The sequence below is a fragment of the Leptonychotes weddellii genome, unplaced genomic scaffold (genome assembly GCF_054177405.1).
Source record: "Leptonychotes weddellii isolate Sample4059 unplaced genomic scaffold, ASM5417740v2 HiC_scaffold_8931, whole genome shotgun sequence".
NCBI lineage: Eukaryota > Metazoa > Chordata > Mammalia > Carnivora > Phocidae > Leptonychotes > Leptonychotes weddellii.
The window spans coordinates 1589-8096 of record NW_028060669.1 but is presented as its reverse complement, the minus strand read 5'-3'; the positions used below and the strand labels follow the sequence as shown (position 1 = coordinate 8096).

The following is a 6508-nucleotide window of genomic DNA, read 5'->3' as shown; positions in this document are numbered from 1 at the left end:
CCTCACACCCATCAGAATGGCTAAAATTAACAAGTCAGGAAACAACAGATGTTGGCAGGCATGCGGAGAAAGGGGAACTCTCCTACACCGTTGGTGGGAATGCAAGCTGGTGCAGACCACTCTGGAAAACAGTATGGAGGGTCCTCAAAAAGTTGAAAATAGAGCTACCATACGACCCAGCAATTGCACTACTGGATATTTACCACAAAGATACAAATGTAGGGATCCGAAGGGGCACATGCACCCCAATGTTTATAGCAGCAAAGTCCACAATAGCCAACCTATGGCAAGAGCCTAGATGTCCATCAATAGATGAATGGATAAAGAAGATGTGGTATATATACAATGGAATATTATGCAGCCATCAAAAAAATGAAATCTTGCCATTTGCAACAATGTGGATGGAACTAGAGGGTATTATGCTAAGCAAAATAAGTCAATCACTGGAAGAAGTATCATATGATCTCATTGATATGAGGAATTTGAGAAACAAGACAGAGGATCATAGGGGAAGAGAGGGAAAAATGAAACAAGATGAAACCAGAGAGGGAGACAAACCATAAGAGCCTCTTAATCTCAGGAAACAAACTGAGGGAAGCTGGAGTGGAGGGGAGTGGGAGGGATGGGGTGGCTGGGTGATGGACACGGGGGAGGTTAAGTGCTGTGGTGAGCGCTGTGAATTGTGTAAGATTGATGAATCACAGACCTGTATCCCTGAAACAAATAATACATTATATGTTCATAAAAAAAGAGAGAGAGAGAATCCCAAGCAGGCTCCACAAGTGTGGAGCCCGACATGGGGCTTGATCGCAAGACCCTGAGACTATGACCTGAGCCGAAACCAAGAGTCAACCACCTAACTGACTGAGCCACCCAGGCACCCTGAAACCACTGTCATTTTTATTTAAAAGAAGGGAGCGTACTATAAACTGTACTTACAGTGCAATAATTCTATATTCAATAAAGATAAGAGAGGGGCGCCTGGGTGGCTCAGTCGTTAAGCATCTGCCTTCGGCTCGGGTCATGGTCCCAGGGTCCTGGGATCGAGCCCCGCATCGGGCTCCCTGCTCCGCGGGAAGCCTGCCTCTCCCTCTCCCACTCCCCCTGCTTGTGTTCCCTCTCTCGCTCTCTCTCTGTGTGTCAAATAAATAAATAAAATCTTTTAAATAAATAAATAAATAAATAAAATAAAGATAAGAGATATATTTATCCTACCAAAGAAGGAAAGAGTTGGGAAACCAGTGAATTGAAATCATACAAAAAATATACGCAGACTATAAAACAAAAGGCTGTGGGTTATAATTCACTGATAAAAATTTTACATGTTTTTATTATAGTAATCAGATGTACATAAACCTCATTATGATATACCAACAGATACACTCTCACTCCATATCCAAAGGCAAACACATCCATGTTCTCAATACAAAATGCACAAGTTACTAAATTAAAACTTCTTTGCACACATTCATGTAATTTCTTAATTTAAGGAACACATATTTCTGCACCTGTTTCTACCAGAAGGCCAAGAAAGCCTGCTTCATATAATGGCTATTCCTCCCTGCCAGAGTCCCCAGCTCTAAACATATGAGAACACCCATACCACACCTCTCTCGGCAGTCACTACACAAGCTGCCCTGTGAGGGGGGACCTGTATGTCCTCAGTCAGGGGGCTCTGCATGCCCACATCTCTCATATTGCCTTGAACAGTGTCTGGCTTAAAGCAGATACCTCCTTATGGGTGCTTGGGTGGTGCAATCAGTTAGGCATCCAACTCTTGGTTTCAGCGCAGGTCTAAATCTCAGGGTAGTGAGATCGAGCCCCACGTCGGACTCCGTGCTCAGTACAGAGCCTGCTTAAGGGCGCCTGGGTGGCTCAGTTAGTTAGGCGACTGCCTTCAGCTCAGGTCATGATCCTGGAGTCCCGGGATCAAGTCCCGCATTGGGCTCCCTGCTCAGTGGGGGGTCTGCTTCTCCCTCTGACCCTCTTCCCTCTCATGCTGTCTCTCATTCTCTCTCTCTCAAATAAATAAATAAAAACTTAAAAAAAAAAAAAAAAGACTTTCTCTCCCACTCCCTCCTCCCCTCCCCCCTGCTCTCTTTCTCTAATACAAAAATCTTTTTAAAAAATAGATACAGGGCACCTGGGTGGCTCAGTTGGTGAAGCGACTGCCTTCAGCTCAGGTCATGATCCTGGAGTCCCAGGATCGAGTCCCGCATCGGGCTCCCTGCTCGGCAGGGAGTCTGCTTCTCCCTCTGACCCTCCCCCCTCTCATGCTCTCTCTCTCTCTCATTCTCTCTCAAATAAAAAAATAAAATAGATACATAAATACCTCATTATTTTTTTCATTTGTTTTATTTCAAGGGAGCTCATGCTCATTATAAAAGAACATCATGCTTAATTATATACGCATACAAAACAGAAAATGATAAAAGGCATCCAAATTGGTAAGGAACAGGTAAAACTATCACCATTTGCAGAGGACATGAAAATATGTATAGAAAACCGTAAAGAGGGCGCCTGGGTGGCTCAGATGGTTAAGCGTCTGCCTTCGGCTCAGGTCATGATCTCAGGGTCCTGGGATCGAGTCCCGCATCGGGTTCCCTGCTCAGTGCAGAGTCTGCTTCTCCCTCTCCCTCTGCCACTCCCTCTGCTTGTGCTCTTCTGTCTATCTCTCTGTCAAATAAATAAAATCTTTAAAAAAAAGAAAAGAAAACTGTAAAGATTCCACAAAAAAAACTACTAGAACTGATAAATGAATTCAGTAGAATACTAAATCAATGTACAGAAATCTATTGCATTTCCACACACCAATAATGAAGCAACAGAAATAAATTAAGAAAGCAATCCCATTTACAACTGCACCAAAAATAACAGAAAACCTACGATACAGACTTAACCAAGGAGATCTAAGACCTGTACTCTGGAAACTATAAAACAATGATGAAAGAAATTAAAGATGACACAAATGAAAATATTCCATGCTCATGGATTGGAAGAATATTGTTAAAATATCCATCTTATCGCCCCCCCCCAAAAAAATGTCCATACTACCCAAAGCAATCTACAGATTTAATGCAATCTCTACCAAAATACCAACAGCTTTTCTCACAGAACTAGAACCAACAATCCTAAAATTTATGTAGAACCAGAAGACCCCAAATAGCCAAGGAAATCTTTTTTTTTTTTTTAAAAGATTTTATTTATTTATTTGACAGAGAGACACAGCGAGAGAGGGAACACAAGCAGGGGGAGTGGGAGAGGGAGAAGCAGGCCTCCCGCGGAGCAGGGAGCCCGATGTGGGGCTCGATCCCAGGACCCTGGGATCATGACCTGAGCCGAAGGCAGATGCTTAACGACTGAGCCACCCAGGCGCCCCTAGCCAAGGAAATCTTGAAAAAGAAAAACAAAGCTGGCAGTATCACAATTCTGGACTTCAAGCTCTATTACAAAGCCGTCATCATCAAGACAGTATGGTACTAGCACAAAAACAGACACATAGATCCATGGAACAGAATAGAAAAACCAGAAATGGACCCACAACTATGCTGTCAACTAATCTTCGACAAAGCAGGAAAGAACATCCAATGGAAAAAAGACAGTCTCTTCAACAAATAGTGCCAGAAAAACAGGACAGCTACATGCAAAAAGAATGGAACTGGACCATTATCTTACACCATAGAAAAAATAAACTCAAAATGGATGAAAGACCTAAATGTGAGACCTGAAACCATAAACATCCTAGAAGAGAGTACAGGTAAGTAATTTGTCTGACAATGGTCATAGCAACATTTTTCTAGATATGTCTCCTGAGGCAAGGGAAATAAAATTAAAAATCTATTAGGGGCACCAGGGTGGCTCAGTTGTTAAGCGTCTGCCTTCAGCTCAGGTCATGATCCCAGGGTCCCAGGATCGAGCCCCGCATCAGGCTCCCTGCTCCACGGGAAGCCTGCTTCTCCCTCTCCCACTCCCCTTGCTTGTATTCCTGCTCTCGCTATCTCTCTCTCTGTCAAATAAACAAAAAACTAAAATCGTTAAAAAAAAAAATCTATTAGGACTACATCAAAATAAGAAACTACTGAACAGCAAAAGAAACAAACAACAAAACCAAAAGACAATCTGTGGAAAGGGAGAAGGTATTTGCAAATGACATATCGGATAAAGGGTTAGTATCCAAAATCTATAAAGACCTCATCAAACTCAACACCCAGAAAAGAAATAATTCAAAAATGGACAGAGGTGCCTGGGTGGCTGAGTCAGTTAAACATCTGCCTTCAGCTCGGGTCATAATCCCAGGGTCCTGGATCGAGCCCTACATCGGGCTCCCTGCTCTGCTGGGAGCGTGCTTCTCCCTCTCCCTCTGCTGCTCCCCCTGCTTGTGTGCTCTCCCTCTCTCTCTGCCTGTCAAATAAATAAACCTCTAAAAAATTTTGTAAAAAAAAACGGGCAGAAGATATCAAAAGACTTTTTTCCAAAAAAGACATCCAGATGGCCAACAGACACATGAAAAGATGCTCAACATCACTCATCATCCGGGAAATGCAAATCAAAAGTACAATGAGATACCACCTCATACCAGTCAGAATGGCTAAAATCAACAAAACAAGAAACAACAGAAGTTGGTGAGGATGCAGAGAAGGGGGAACCCTCTGGCACTATTGATGGTAAGGCAAACTGGTGCAGTCACTCTGGAAAACAGTATGGAGGCTCCTCAAAAATTTAAAAACAGAACTACCCTACAATCCAGTAATTGCATTACTGGGTATTTACCCAAGTAACACTAAAACGCTAATTAAAATTAAAAAAGATATATGCACCCCTACGTTTATTGCAGCATTACTTACAATAGTCAAATTATGGTAGCAGCCAATGTGTCCATGGATAAATGAATGGATATAAAAGATGTACACACACACACAGGAATATTATTCAGCCATAAAAAAGAATGAAATCTTGCTATTTGCAACAACATGGATGATCTAAAGAGTATAATACTAAGAAAATAAGCCAGTCAGAGAAAGATAAATAACTATATGATTTCACTCATCTGGAAGTGAAGAAACAAAACAAATTAACAACAGAAAAAAAAAAAAAAGGAGAGAGAGACAAACCAAGAAACAGACTCTTAACTATTGAGAATAAACTAATAGTTACTAGAAGGGAAGTGGGTGATGGGGATTAAGAGTATACTTATCATGACAAGCACTGTATAGAATCATTGAATCACTATATTATACACCTGAAACTAATAAAACACTATATATTAATGATACTGAAATTAAAATAAAAAACACAAGAAACAGAAAATGAAAATCTACCCTAATCTCTCCATAGATAGGTAAATACTTCATGTGTATCTGGCATTAGACTGGGTCTGCCAATACTTACCTTTTAACACTTTTAAAAAGATCTCCTCACCAGATAAAACCATCCTGGCTGAACATGTCCAAAACAGCTACTCCTTCTCACTTCCCTGTAGTAGGCCTTAAATTCATTACCAACAAAAGTGCACTTGGTATTCCCAACAAGGAAGAACGGTCAAAATGCATCAGTGGGAAAAATCAACCACATATTTGAAATTCTGTGGAAATAGGTTTACAAGAAGAAAACAGGCACCTGGCAGGAAAAATTTTTAAGGAAATTATTGAGACATGATACACTTCCTGTCAAAACAACACATGAGGTGGTGATTCATTCCATCAGTATCTTCTAAATGCTGTGCAACTTTAAATGCTCCATAACTTTAGTGACACTTAGTTGTGGCACAGAAGGATTTTCAGTTTTGATTACTAAGCTGTTCAAATGATCCTGTGCCCAAAAGCAAAGAAAAACCAGCATGTGCTCACCACAGTCACAAGAGTACTGCTCAGTGCCACTAAGGCAAGGTAAGGCAGTACCACTTACCTCCTCTAGTTTAATTTTGGCTAACGCTGTGGCCATTGATCTAATTCAAAGTTGTGCAATGCTTAGTCCTAGACTGGAAAATTGTTCCCTAATAGAAACTTTAGAATCAGTTTGATCTTGATACATGAAGCACAAAACAAAGACCTTCATCAAAATTTTCAGAATTCTTTTTTTTTTTTTTTTTAAAGATTTATTTATTTGAGAGAGCGAGAATGAGAGAGAGAGTACATGAGAGGGGGGAGGGTCCGAGGGAGAAGCAGGCTCCTCGTTGAGCAGGGAGCCTGATGCGGGACTCGATCCCAGGACTCCGGGATCATGACCTGAGCCGAAGGCAGTCGCTTAACCAACTGAGCCACCCAGGCGCCCAAAATTTTCAGAATTCTTGAAAATTGCTTCAGTTTTCAAGTGTCTGTAATTGAATGTATATAAAGCTAGGTTTTACTATGTAAATTCAACATGTAAACTTATTACAAGCATATTGCCAAAACACAGTGGAACATGGAAGTGTTTTCTGACTAACCAACTTTCTAACTTATTTAACCATGGAGGGATAAGTATTTACAATATAAGCCCAAATTGGAAAGGGTGTTTTTTAAAGTAGCAC

At 41.1% G+C, this 6508-nt stretch overlaps 1 long non-coding RNA gene across 1 annotated transcript; it reads right to left on the bottom strand.

Annotated features, from left to right (window-relative positions):
• Positions 1–2336: 2336 nt before the first annotated feature.
• LOC145719986 (uncharacterized) lies at positions 2337–6068 on the bottom strand. The gene is made up of 2 exons (XR_014142725.1): positions 5389–6068; positions 2337–2676 (listed from the first exon to the last, which is right to left on the bottom strand). It is a non-coding gene; the product is annotated as an uncharacterized LOC145719986 (long non-coding RNA).
• Positions 6069–6508: the final 440 nt, after the last annotated feature.